The following is a 12,707-nucleotide window of genomic DNA, read 5'->3' as shown; positions in this document are numbered from 1 at the left end:
CAAAGTCAAAAGGAAGGAGAAGAATGAAATGGTTATTTTCGTCTTTATCCCTTGTGGTTAGGCATGGTTACTCTCCACCTAGAGTTAGACTTGGGCCTATTTCTACATCTCTGCTTGCCTTGCAGACACAATGCTCTTTACTGCAAAAAATTATTAGCATATTACAGTAGTAATTCTTATAGCAGAAGTATGCTGCATGGTGATAATTCTTTTTATCAGAAGAATGATTTTGGAAGTTGGGGGAATTCCTGTTCATAGAGTTGCATACCCATAAGTTCTCTTGATGATTTCTTCCCTAGTCTATAGACTGACTAAAATCCAGAAATGTGTAAGTGAATTTTATAAAGACAACATGAGATATCTGCTATGACAATCCAACATGCCGTTCTAAATTGATTAAAAAGGTCTGAAACCAGTGGCTCTCAAATTGTGAACTCAATCTGTAAGGGGGCGCATTGCCACAAAGAAAATATCTCTTAAAATGGGTGAGAAAATTGAGGTAGTAATTAATGGTCTGATGCCTGGACCTGTAGAAGAAAACTCCAGATTTTACTGCCCAAGTGGCATTCCAAAGAAGGTACAGATGGCATGACCACACACTAAATGTTAAGCAACATTAAAAGAGGTTCATGTCGATTATAGTCAGGAATACAGTAGTTGTTGCTTACAGTATGCTACAAATTTCTTCTACTTTGAAAACAAAATCATGGTGGAATTAAAAATTGATATATGAACTTATCAGAGGTACCAGATGATCAGCCCCTAGAATATCATCTTCCCTCTCCTGCAGTCCTCAGGAGCCTGCTAGTTCATGATCGCTTAGGCTAACAAATCTAAATTTTGAAAAACTAAGCAAAACCCCTGAACACCTAGTCACTTCTCTAGGTAGAGAGTGATAGTTTACCTCTCATTAAGAAGCAACCAAAGGGCACAGAAGAATTCTCCACTCATATTAGTGCTTTCACTTGATTTACTACCTGGTAATAAAAACCTATGAATGAATGAATGAATGAGTGGTGAAAGGATGAGAAAAAAGTGAGCAAAGAGAGAGAAAGATGGTGTTGGAGGAACATAATTTTTAAAGAATTAAATTGAAAAATAAAAATTTACACATGCAAAAGAAAACATCTGCTTAAGTAAATAGTTATAGGTTTCACATCTAGATTTACAATCAGCAAACTGAGAAAGAAAATAAAAAGACAACTTCTGTCAAGATGACAGAGTCGCTGAGGCATTTAGGAGTTTCATTTCCTTAGGAAGTGTGCTGGCTCAGAACACGTTGTCATAGGAACTTTCTTAAAGTGTTGTTTTCCGGCTGTGCTGTTGTTCCACGGAAAAGCCTGGGAGACCACCAGGCTGTGGTCAAGAGGAGACAATACCACCATACCTGCACCTTCATGTCCCTCCTCCCCACCCCGCTCCAACCAAGAGGGCTGTGTGTTGTTCTCCCTTTGACGTGAGGGTTGCGGAAATGCCTTCTGTTTGGAAACGCGGACTGCTCCTCAAAGCTGGAAGCCCCTAAACAGGAACCCGGCGACTGAGGAATAAACACTGGGAGGAAGCAGGGCTGGAAAGGCTTCCGGAAGACAGTGCATTAATTAATTAATTAATTAAAGTCAGACAGAGGACAATTAATTCAAGTCAGACAGAGGATCTGGCTTGAATTAATTTGGGATTCGTGGAAGTATTTTCCTCACCTTATTAAAATGGTTTTAATTTGATATTTATATGAAACAGTTAAATTGCTTGAAAAATGGCCTGAATAAAATGCTCAGCCTCGTCTGTTTTTGTGTAAATCTCTGATTTGAACCAGGAAATTCCCAGGTTTGGTGTTACGTTCCCCTGTCCAGTTACCCTTCCTCATTTCTTAGACCTCATAAAGAAAAAGGAACAACCACAGAAATAGAGAAACACAACCCATCGGATATGTCCAGTCCTGCCCAACATCCTTGGCCAGTAATTCCATTCATTTTTTTGGAAGCCGCTTTAAATCAGCTTTGGGATGAAATAGTTACTATAAATAATTGAGCAGTACAAATGTAGTTGCATTCTAGCAGGAATTACATTTCTTCTAACGTGTGACTCAAAATCATTGGAATTAATTCATTTGAAAACACTCTCTTCAATTCCTTCATCTCTCAATTTGAAATATATGTACTACAAGTCAAAGCCTGTTTCTCCGAAAGGGGCCAAAACCAGCAGAATTAACAACCAAGACTTATTATTATTGAATATAAAATTACATAAAGGCCTCTGGAGACTAGACGGAGCTCCAGCTACATGAGGGTGTGGTCATGGGTGTGAAGGACGTGGACGTCATGCGAGCGAGCCCTGGCTGCCGGCCCCAGCCATGCCCACACGGCTGCTGGCGGGCCAGCTGCCTCAGAGGGACTGCCTTTACGCAAAGCCACCTGACAGTGTCGTCTGAGACAGGGCTGTGTGGGTTCTGTCAAGGCAGCTGCTTTGGGGTTGAGTCTGTCTCTTAAACGCAGCACAAGGGCAAACCAAGAACACAATCACACTTCTTGTTAGACTAGGGTTTGCTGACGCCACCATGGAGTGGAGTTTCAAAAGGAGTATAATCAGAATCAAAAGAGATGCCAGTCTGCTGGACTTTAAAATAGGTTATTAACAAAAGCAAAACCTGCAGAATAGTCTGCAAGTGCTTAGCTTCCAAACTACAGCTATGGTTTAGCCCAAAGTCAGTCATCAGAACTAGCATTGGTTTTCTAGATTATATAGTTTGAGGGGGTTGGGTAGTGGTAACAAGAAAGACCGTCAAGCATAAACTTACACACACACACACACACACACACACACACACTCCTCGTTCAGAGGTCTAATATAAGCATTATAAGCAATTAAAAATTTTTTTAAAGAAGGAAGAAATAAATGTTCCAGTTATTCTTAGTTCTTTTTCAGTCATTGGCCTAAATTGGATGTTTTTGGAAAGCAATGCTTTCTCCATCTTCTTAAAAATTTATTTACTTATTTTTTTCAATCTTGCCCTTGTGACTTCTGCTCTGGGCTAACTGAGGCCAGGCTGTTTTGCATGTTTGCATTAGAAAGCCCCTGGGAAAAGAGACCTCAATTACCCTCCTGTCTGGATAAGTGTCCGGACAATTCGTCATAACACTGGTACAAAGGCACTTAATTCGATAAAGTCACTCCTCGAATCAAGACACTGGTGTTTGCTTCATTGCCCAAGATTTTTTCTGGTTTCAGTTCGCCGCACCCTTTTCACCTCAGCAGAATTTAAGCCCCATGGGTGAGGTATACACAGTCACGAGACAAGGTGTCGCAGAAATTTGACGATTAGCTGAAATACTTGGGAGGCGCAGACTGCTAGCATAAGTAATTTGGACTTTACTTGGGAATAAGTATTCAGGCCAACTGGACAGCGAGGAAAATGAGAGGCTTTCACTGATATGGCCATACCTGCCCTGAGTAAACCTGGGTACGAAAATACTAATATAATACAAAAGCCAAAAAGGAAATCAGGATGTGACTGTCTGCTTTAGAAAGGAGGGTCACCTGGGACCCTGACGTTCTCTTGGCTTGCGGTAAGATAGCCTCAATCTGCCTTCACGTAAATTTCCCCCCACTCTCTGAGACTAGCCCTCATGAAGAATTAGAAATGTGTCAGTCATCCAGAGAGAAAAAAACCAGGGTTTCCCACACCAGAATGATGCTCCTGAGATCCTAAAAGGAAGGCCACAGGAGGGTCAGGAAGCAAGAGGTATGCCCTGGAAAGAGAGGAAAAGAAAAGCCTAAAGTCACCTGGTGGTGGGGAAGGGTGGCAGGGAACACGGTGGCAGGAGTGCCCTTGACAGCAGGTGGGAAGGGACTGGGCATGGAGAGGACTGACTGGCAGCCAGCGTGTGCTGCTGCATGGAAGCCACGCCAGGCTTGCAATAGAGAACCTGCTCTAGGAAGAGCAGGTCTGTCCTCATTGGTGCTTCACTTCACCCAAACCCCTTCATGAGCACCCCCACATGGCCTCATATTACCTCCCCGATAGCCCGAACCATTTATAATTGCCCCCAAAGCAGAGTAGGTCCTTCCTACTCAGCAACACTGTTGGGGACACGTCCAAGCCCCTTTATGTAGGTGAGGTTAAGAGGTGAAATATCCCACCCATCACAAATTCACGTCCATGCTAATAAATGTATTGAAATTTAGTCCACCCGCATGTTTTCAGGAGGTGAGCGAGTGGCAGTGGAATCCAGCTAGTCCTCTGAACCAAGGGCTCTTGCTCGCCTAGTCCTAAGTGCTGACCGCGTCTTAGACTGAGACTGCACACAGCGGACGAGATGCTGGGCACGCAGACAGGGACAGACAGCAGATGGATGGACGCTGGCCCAGGTCTCCCTCTGCAACTCCTGGAACAGCCTCAAGGACCTCTACCCTCTTTTCATCCACTCATAGAATGAAGTGTTTACTGGGGCACAGTCTAGCAAATCTCTGTGTTATGTGACACAAATAATGCAAACACATTCGGGACAATCTCTATCCTGCAGAGCATTAGTGATTTTACAAGCGACATCCACTACAGTTAAATGATGACTAAAGTCCCTTTCCGCTAGAATGTTAAATGGTTCTGTTAAAGTTTAGTTGAATATCTAACTTAGGGGTTTGGGTATAAAAGGCAATATTCTAGATTTAATTTTCTGGCAGGTCTTGTGTCCTTTGGTGAGGAGAGTGTGCAATCAGACTACGTTTCTCAGGAATAAGGATGTGGTTGCTGCCCCAGTCTTCATCTCCTTGTGGATAACTCTCTGAAGTTATATCACACACACTGTGAACAGTTCGTGAATGTGTATTACAGACACCTGGGGTTGGTTGATTTTTTTTTTTTCCTTGAACCTTGACTCAATGAATAATAACGAGTTTGGGATTAATTTTAATGAGGTTGATAAAAACCTGCGCCGTTAATCCTTATATAGAATGTGGGCCTTAATATTGCCATGAGAATATCAGCAGAAATAAATAGTTTCTCAAGGCAGATGATAGGTCTTTTTCTCCTCCCTTCCTTTTAATTTACAGCTTACTGATGTGAAACCATGTTTAGATTATGTGGATACTAAAAGGAGTAAAATATAAACATTATTCTCCCTCCCCAACTTTTTCTTGTGAAAATTTTCAAATATCCAGAAAAGTTGAAAGAATGGAATAACACCATAAAGGCCTGAATCCCTTCTCTTAAATGCAACAATTATTAACATTTTGCTACATTTACCTATTTATTTATTGCAGAGCCAGGTGAAAGACAGTTTTTAACATCATGGCATTTCACTACTAAGTACTTTAGTATGCAAAGCCTAAAAACAAGGACATTTACAATACAAAATACAATTATTACACTAAAGAAAATAAACAAAAACTCTGGAATGTCATCTAATATCCTGTTCATATTTAAGTTTTCCCAGTGCTTTAAGAATTATTCTTCATGTTCATTATACAGTTTTATTTTTACGTACTAGATGTGACTTTATTGATGGTTGGCTTCACTCTTTTGTCAGAAAGCAGGGCTTAAGAGACTATTCTAACACCAAAATTATCATTTTGGTAAATGTACCCCTAACCTCAGTTACTTGGATGCATATTTTATTTGATAACAAAGTTAACCAGGTGAGATCACCAGAAGTCCATGCTGGTAACTGTTCATATGTGTAGATGCATAGCCAACTGTCAGCAAATGTTACTTTGAAATTTTTCCCAGGCCCAAATCCCCATGGACGCACTTTCGGGCAGACAACATCGGGGTCTCGATTGTCCTGTTGTTCATGCTCTAGAGCAGCTCCTGGCCCATGGGAAATTTCAGTTCCAGATTCTCGCTTCTCCCATCACCAAATACAGGTGAGATGCTCCTTAGACATTGTTGTGCAGATTAATCAGACTCAGACTAGAATTTTTACATGAAATGACATTCGCCCTGTAATCTGAGTGCTCAGTTGGTATTTTTAAAAGCACGTGGACGCGCCCTCAGGGAGTAGGACAGAGGCTGCACTGCCCGGCCGGAGCGCGCAGCCGTTCCCGTCGCTGCCACCTGGATGAGCAGGCTGCCCGCAGGGAAAGGCCCCTCTCACGGGGCTTGGCCGAGAGGGAGGGAAAGTCATGCACAGCCCTATAATGGCGTGAGCTCTGAAGAACAGAGAACACAGTCGGGCTGCAGAATGATGGGCAGGAGTGGGCCCTTTCAGGTGGGAGGCCGAGGAGGGCTCTCTGATAAGGTGTAGCTCGGAGCAGAGACAGGGAGGGAGCCGTCGGGAGGACACGGGAAAGAGTGTCCGGCCCTGCAGTGGGCCCGCCCAGCATATCTACAGAGGGGCAGACAGAGAGAGTGTCAGGGAGTCAGGGATAAGACGGAGCCTGGGCTGATGGCGTGAGGGCAGGCCATGCAGAAGTCCGGCAGGCCGGGAGGGCGGCCAGCGCAACCCACACTTGTAACTGAATACGCTGCTGTGGCTGCTTGTCTGCGTGCTAATTTCCCTATGCTTTTTGTTTCCTGCATTTCCCTGGGCTTTAAATTCTAATTTATGCATTCCTTATTGTATACACATTTTGGCAAGTCGTCTTAAGTCTTCTGTGGAATCTGACGAGACATATCTGCATGTGCACGTCTCTGTCCCTGCTGTCAGATCTCCATCTCTCGGTGCCTGCGTGCTAAAAACTGAAAAGTTGCACTGCTTGTTTGGGGCTAACATTACTGGGTAACCTGAGTAGCTATGTTAGCTCAAAACAGGCAAGAACAAAGTTCAGGCATGGAAACTCTATTTCTATTCAGAAGATAAGAAAATGCAGAATCCTAGTCGTAACTATGATCTCTTATTTAATCTAACAAAGAAAAAGACCCAATGTCTATCATAACAGGCAGTCCTAGTGTAAATATTATGGGCAAGCACTATGTCTCAAGTCACAATGTTGATCTCAAAATATTTCAAATTTTAACTTTAAACTTTTCATATTTTTCATACATAGTTTCCACAAACAAGCTCACTAACTCTGCTCATGGTAGCCCATTGAAAGTAGGTTGAGCGAATGTTTTAGTATACTAATAAATTTTTTTTTAAAGTTTAGCTTCAACCCAAAATGTGATGTTAAATCATTTAATATATTCAAGCATCCATATCATCAGGAAAAATAGAGTGGGTGTGAGAAGATACAAATGCTTTGTCAGTCCATAGGCTATTTACTGAATAATCTCATGGGTATATATTATTTTTAAAATGTTTCCTGGAATGCCCTGTGTGAAAAGTGTAAAACTCCAGCACCCCTTCCCAATGGGGATTATTTGTTGCTGTGACTAGTGCTGATTGTCTGCTGATAGCTTTCCTTCCTTTCCTTTTTCCTTTCCTTTCCTTTCCTTTCCTTTCCTTTCCTTTCCTTTCCTTTCCTTTCCTTTCCTTTCCTTTCCTTTCCTTTCCTTTCCTTTCCTTTCCTTTCCTTTCCTTTCCTTTCCTTTCCTTTCCTTTCCTTTCCTTTCCTTTCCTTTCCTTTCCTTTCCTTTCCTTTCCTTTCCTTTCCCCTCCCCTCCCCTCCCCTCCCCTCCCCTTCCCTTCCCTTTCCTTTCCTTTTTTTAGAGACAGAGTCTTACTATGCTGCCCAGGCTGATCTCAAACTTCTGGGCTCAAGGGATCCTCCCGTCTCAGCCTCCCAAGTAGCTGAGACTACAGGCATGCCTCATTGTGCCCTGCTCTAATGCTGATAGTCTTAAACAGTCTTAGATTTTCATTGATTTTTAGGAGTCTTAATGTTTAAAAATGGGAACTTAAATTTATGCAAACAGCTGGGTGGCAGCTTAGGCCTTACGTCACAGATTCCATGCTCAGAAAGGAGGCAGCATAAGACTTTCAGGTTGGCAGGAACATGCAAAAATGAGAGAGTCAGGAATGGGGCTGAGTATCAAGGCTGAGAAGGAATATATGGAGAATTCATGCTGGAGCAAGTCTCAGTGGGTATCTGCAGTCCGCTTGACTTTGTGGTGGAGAAGACCAAGTCACAGTGAGCACAGAGATGAACTGTGGCCACACAGCTAGGTCACCATATGCAGTGACAAGGGAGAAGTGACCATGGAGACGGTACGAGAAAGGATTTGCTTAGATGAACTTCCATGACTTTTGAACGACTGCAGCGGTGCTTGCTCATCTCATTAAATTTGGAAAACAAAAAGTGCACAAAGGAAATTAAAAGTCTATAATCCCATTCTGGAGAGATAATCACCACAAACATTTTTTATTTTCTCCTTTTAATGCCTGGGATTTGGGGTCTCCAGTAAAATCTGGATTTGATGATGGATTGTGAAATTTTCCCCAGTGTCCCATCCTTGGAAATCAAGGAATAGCATTTTCTGTGGGAAGACCAGTGTTAGCTTTCTGTCTCTCTCTCTCACTCACTCTCTCACTCACTCAACAGACATGTAGTGAGCATTTATCATGTGCCAGGCTCTGTGTATGGCACTGGGAATACAAATATGAAGGAGACAGTGACAGTCCCTGATTTCATGGAGATTACATTGGAGCCAGGAAAGCACAATGAACACTTCGTTATAACTACGAACCAAGGAAGGGTATCGTGCAACTGTCCCCGGAGTTTCCTGACACTGTCCAGACAAAGCGAGGCTCATGCCAGCCTCAGCCTTGCTACTCAGAGTGGCTCTCAGATAGAAGATGAGCTCTGGGCACATGTTGGAAATGCAGAATCTCAGGCCCCACACAGCTCTACTAAATCAAAATCTGCTTTTTAACAAGATCCCAGGGGATTCCCAGGCGCATAAGGATGAGTAGCAATCAGCAAGCCAAGGCAGGGGTGGGGGCACTGCACACTGAAGGTCTGTCAGGCCTGAGCAGGGTCTGGGTGGGAAGGTATGTGGCACTTTGGGACGGTGAAGGAAGGCCAGTGTGTTGGACCAAGGCCAGGTGGGGCTGGTAGACTGGCAGGGGCCAGTCCAGCAGGGCCTTAGAGGTCTCCAGACCCTCCACGAGCCCTCAGTTTCCTCATCTGCAGAGGAACAATGATCTCATCCTCATCCCCTGGGGGCTGTTGCCAGGATCCCAGCAGTGAATGTGTCTGAAAATGCTCACGACTGTGAGATCTCATCACTGCTATCTGGAAGGGAAACAGAGGACAGCTGCGGGTTGTGGGATGCTCACCGGACTGCCTTACTGTGCCCCTGAGGTGAAACTCAAAATGCAAATCAGGATGCCCTTATGAATAGCTTGTCAATCAAGTGAGGTCCCAAAGCATGGGTGTGGGGTTACAAACAACCGGACCCGTGGGGCCAGGGGCACCCTGGGGCCCGCATCTCCTCTCTCACCCTGCCGTCACTCCCTGGCCCTAAGCAGTCAGTCTTACTTTTCAGACTCTAGCAGCGACGGGCTTCCTACTGTGCTGTCAGATGCCGGAGGAGTGGGTCCCCTAGGTGACCTGGAGGAATGACTCCAACCTTTGCCTTGTCTTCCTCTTCACTTTGAGGGCTAGGGAGAAAGGACAGAACTTAAAAAACTCTACCAAAACAAAACCACAACCAAGGAAACATAAACAGGACATCCCCTCAAAAGTAAGGCCTTGAATTTCCTGAAGTCTTTTATTCCCATTGTTTACTCTTATTGATCACACTGAAGTATCTGGTTTCCAAAGCTCTTACCTACAGCCAGGGCTCCTCCTCAGATACACCTTTGTAATTCTAGACAGGCTGGGAGGATGGGCAGGTGACCCAGAGAGCTCCTCTTTGTTGCGTGTTCACATCTACTGCGCAGCCTCCGGCGCTGAGCAGCTGCGGTGCAACAGGAAACCGCCCGCCTCCTCAGGATCTGGCACTGACATTATGTAACACAGGTCCTCAAAGGTGTTTACAGCACACTTTCTTCCATATACCTTTTTATTTGTCCTCACAACATCTGGGGGCTTTTTAAATTTTTGTTTTAAATTCCCAATTCACAGAAAGACAAAAGTGAGCAGTTTGAGATTACGATTGGAGTTCTCCAGTGGCTGGGTAGGACAGGTAGTCAGAAGTTCTAATACTTATGTCAGAGATTCTTTCGCCATCATCATTGTCAGAAAACATTCAAATAACAGAAAAATACTAAGAAGAAAATATTAATAGCACTTATCCCTACCACCTAGAGCCAAGCACTGGCCTCTCATTCCAGCCTCCCACGGCCTCTATTCCCTTAGAAAAAATTATACTAGTAACATATGCATTCATTTAATTTAAAATGTGTATAAGAACATTATAGATATAGCAAAAGTCCCTCTTGACACTGTTATCTTGATCTGTTCACCACTCCAGAAGCACCTTTATGTGTTTGGTAGGTATCTTTCCACATTTACTACTGCTTTGTCATATGTATCTATATTACCAACTGTAGTACCCATCAGCCATTTCCACTGGTATCTTATATCTGAGATCTATCCATACTTTTATAACTGATTCGTTTTTTGTGGCTGTATAAAATTCCATCATACTTACGTGTCATTAATTTATTCCTCCCCCTTTCGATCAACATTGAAGTCATTTCCAATTTCTCACTTTACCAAACAGTGCATCAGTGAATGTCCTTGTGCATTTTTTAGTGCATATATGGAAATGTTTCTAAGATTGAATTCTAGAAGAGGGAATTGTTGGGTCACAAGTTATGCACATTTTCAGTATTAACAACTACTGCTAACCTGCCTTCCAAAGAGCCTATTCCAACTGTTACACTCAAAATCAGTCTGTAAGGGTACGTGCCTCTTCATAACTTTGCGAAAGTTACTGTTCTTGTCAAACTCATCCAAGTATAAATTTCACAGGTTAAAAATATGCCTCTTAAATGTTTCTACAAATATGGAATGAATGTGCTAAAAAATGTATTCAACACATTAATAACAAGAAAAATTTTAAGATGAAGAAGCTGATTCAAAGATCATTTAGGGGACTGGGTTTATATAGTCCTTAAAAGGAGTCTTAAAATAAGATTGCTATTGAGATCAGCTTGAACAAGAGCTAGACTCCATCTCTACTAAAAATAGAAAAATTAGCTGGGCGCAGCAGTGCCCATCTGTAGTCCCAGCTACACGGGAGGCTGAGGCAGGAGGATCACTTGCACCTAAGAGTTTGGGTGTTGCCGTGAGCTATGATGATGCCACTGCATTCTAGCCTGGGTGACAGAGCAAGCCTCTGTCTCAAAAAAAACAACAAACAGACAAACAAACAAACAAAAAAAAACATTGCTAGGCTAGATACAAGAATGATTAATCTTCTAGGGGGGCAATAAATCATAACCTTTGTTATCATTTCTTTGGGACAGAAATTATTTGCATCTCTACTAGGCACAAATCTACAAATTAATACATAACTTCACAGAGTCTGCCTTAGCCCTTCATTATTTGTAAGCAGCAACATTGAACAATGGTATGTTATACTAGAAAATTAAGTAATCCTTGGGCCTTTAAATGATGCTTCACTATGTCATTGAAAGGACACACTGGAAGGATGACTATTCTATCAGCCCTATTTTCAGATTTTGAATAATTTTTATTTAATGGATTTTTAAAATTCTGTATCAATCCAATGGACTAAAAACTGGCAGTTCATTGTGCTCTAATCTGAATTTCTGTAATTATTAGTGGCTTTGGGGCACTTGTTATTTTTATTTGGCCATTTAGTTTTCTCTAGTTCCAGGTCTCCTTAGAAAACAAGCATGACGAATACGAAAAACACTTTCTCCTCTTTAGTGACCAGAATACCTGGCACGAACTGAAAGACAGTGTCACAAAGTTAGGCCTCTCAGCCAACAGGAGAACCAAGACCTGTTTGTTCCTGGCAAGGACGCTACACAGTAAGGGCTGCTCCCCTAACAGACTCAAAACAGGGCCACACAGGTGGGGGGGGGGTACACACATACACCATGAGTGAGATGTGCGCTATGGGGGGTGGTCGTGCTGGAAACTCAGACTTGTGGGGGAGGGGCAAGGGCACTTATTGAAACCTTAAAATTTGTACCCCCATAATATGCCGAAATAAAAAAAAAGAGGAAGAGACACCGAGTCTCTTTCTCAGTCCCATGGGCACACAGAGAAGAGACCATGTGAGAACACGACAAGAAGGTGGCTGTCTACAAGCCACAAACAGGCCTCACAAGAAACAAACCCTGCTGGCACCCTGATCTGGGACTTCCAGCCTTCAGAACTGTGAGAAAATAAAATGTCTTATTTAAGCCAAAAACAAACAAACAAACAAACAAAAACCAGCGCCATAATTCTGGCCCTTAACGTCCTGGGGATGCTGCTCAGCTGGGGCAGCCACAGAAAAGCGTGTGAGGGGATGCGACTGCGGGCGGGAGCCTCCGGGGCTGCCAGCGCCCTCCCTCGCCCTGGCCCTGCCGACTCCGTGGGTCAGTCAGTCACCCAGCACCCGCCGACGGCCGGCACGTGTGGGGGACCGGACAGGAGATCGCCCCCTCCCAGCCCACACGGGAAAGGGGCGGCGGACCGACACAGGGAGTGCAGGCAAGCCCAAACGAAGGCCTGGGAGACACGACACCCACCAGTCGCTGGCGCGGTCTCAACACACCGTGGCGTGGGGGACGCATCTGGTGGCTGCTGAGCCACCTGCCGTGGGCCTGTTTCTCGCGCCCGGTTCGCGACTTTCCGTTGCGCCGCAGGGCTGCGCGCCCGCCGGGCCCCTCGCCTCTCGCCCGCGCCTCCGGCCCCGCGAGGCCGCT

The sequence above is a fragment of the Microcebus murinus genome, chromosome 15 (assembly GCF_040939455.1).
Source record: "Microcebus murinus isolate Inina chromosome 15, M.murinus_Inina_mat1.0, whole genome shotgun sequence".
NCBI classification, from domain to species: domain Eukaryota; kingdom Metazoa; phylum Chordata; class Mammalia; order Primates; family Cheirogaleidae; genus Microcebus; species Microcebus murinus.
This window is presented reverse-complemented; position numbering follows the sequence as displayed.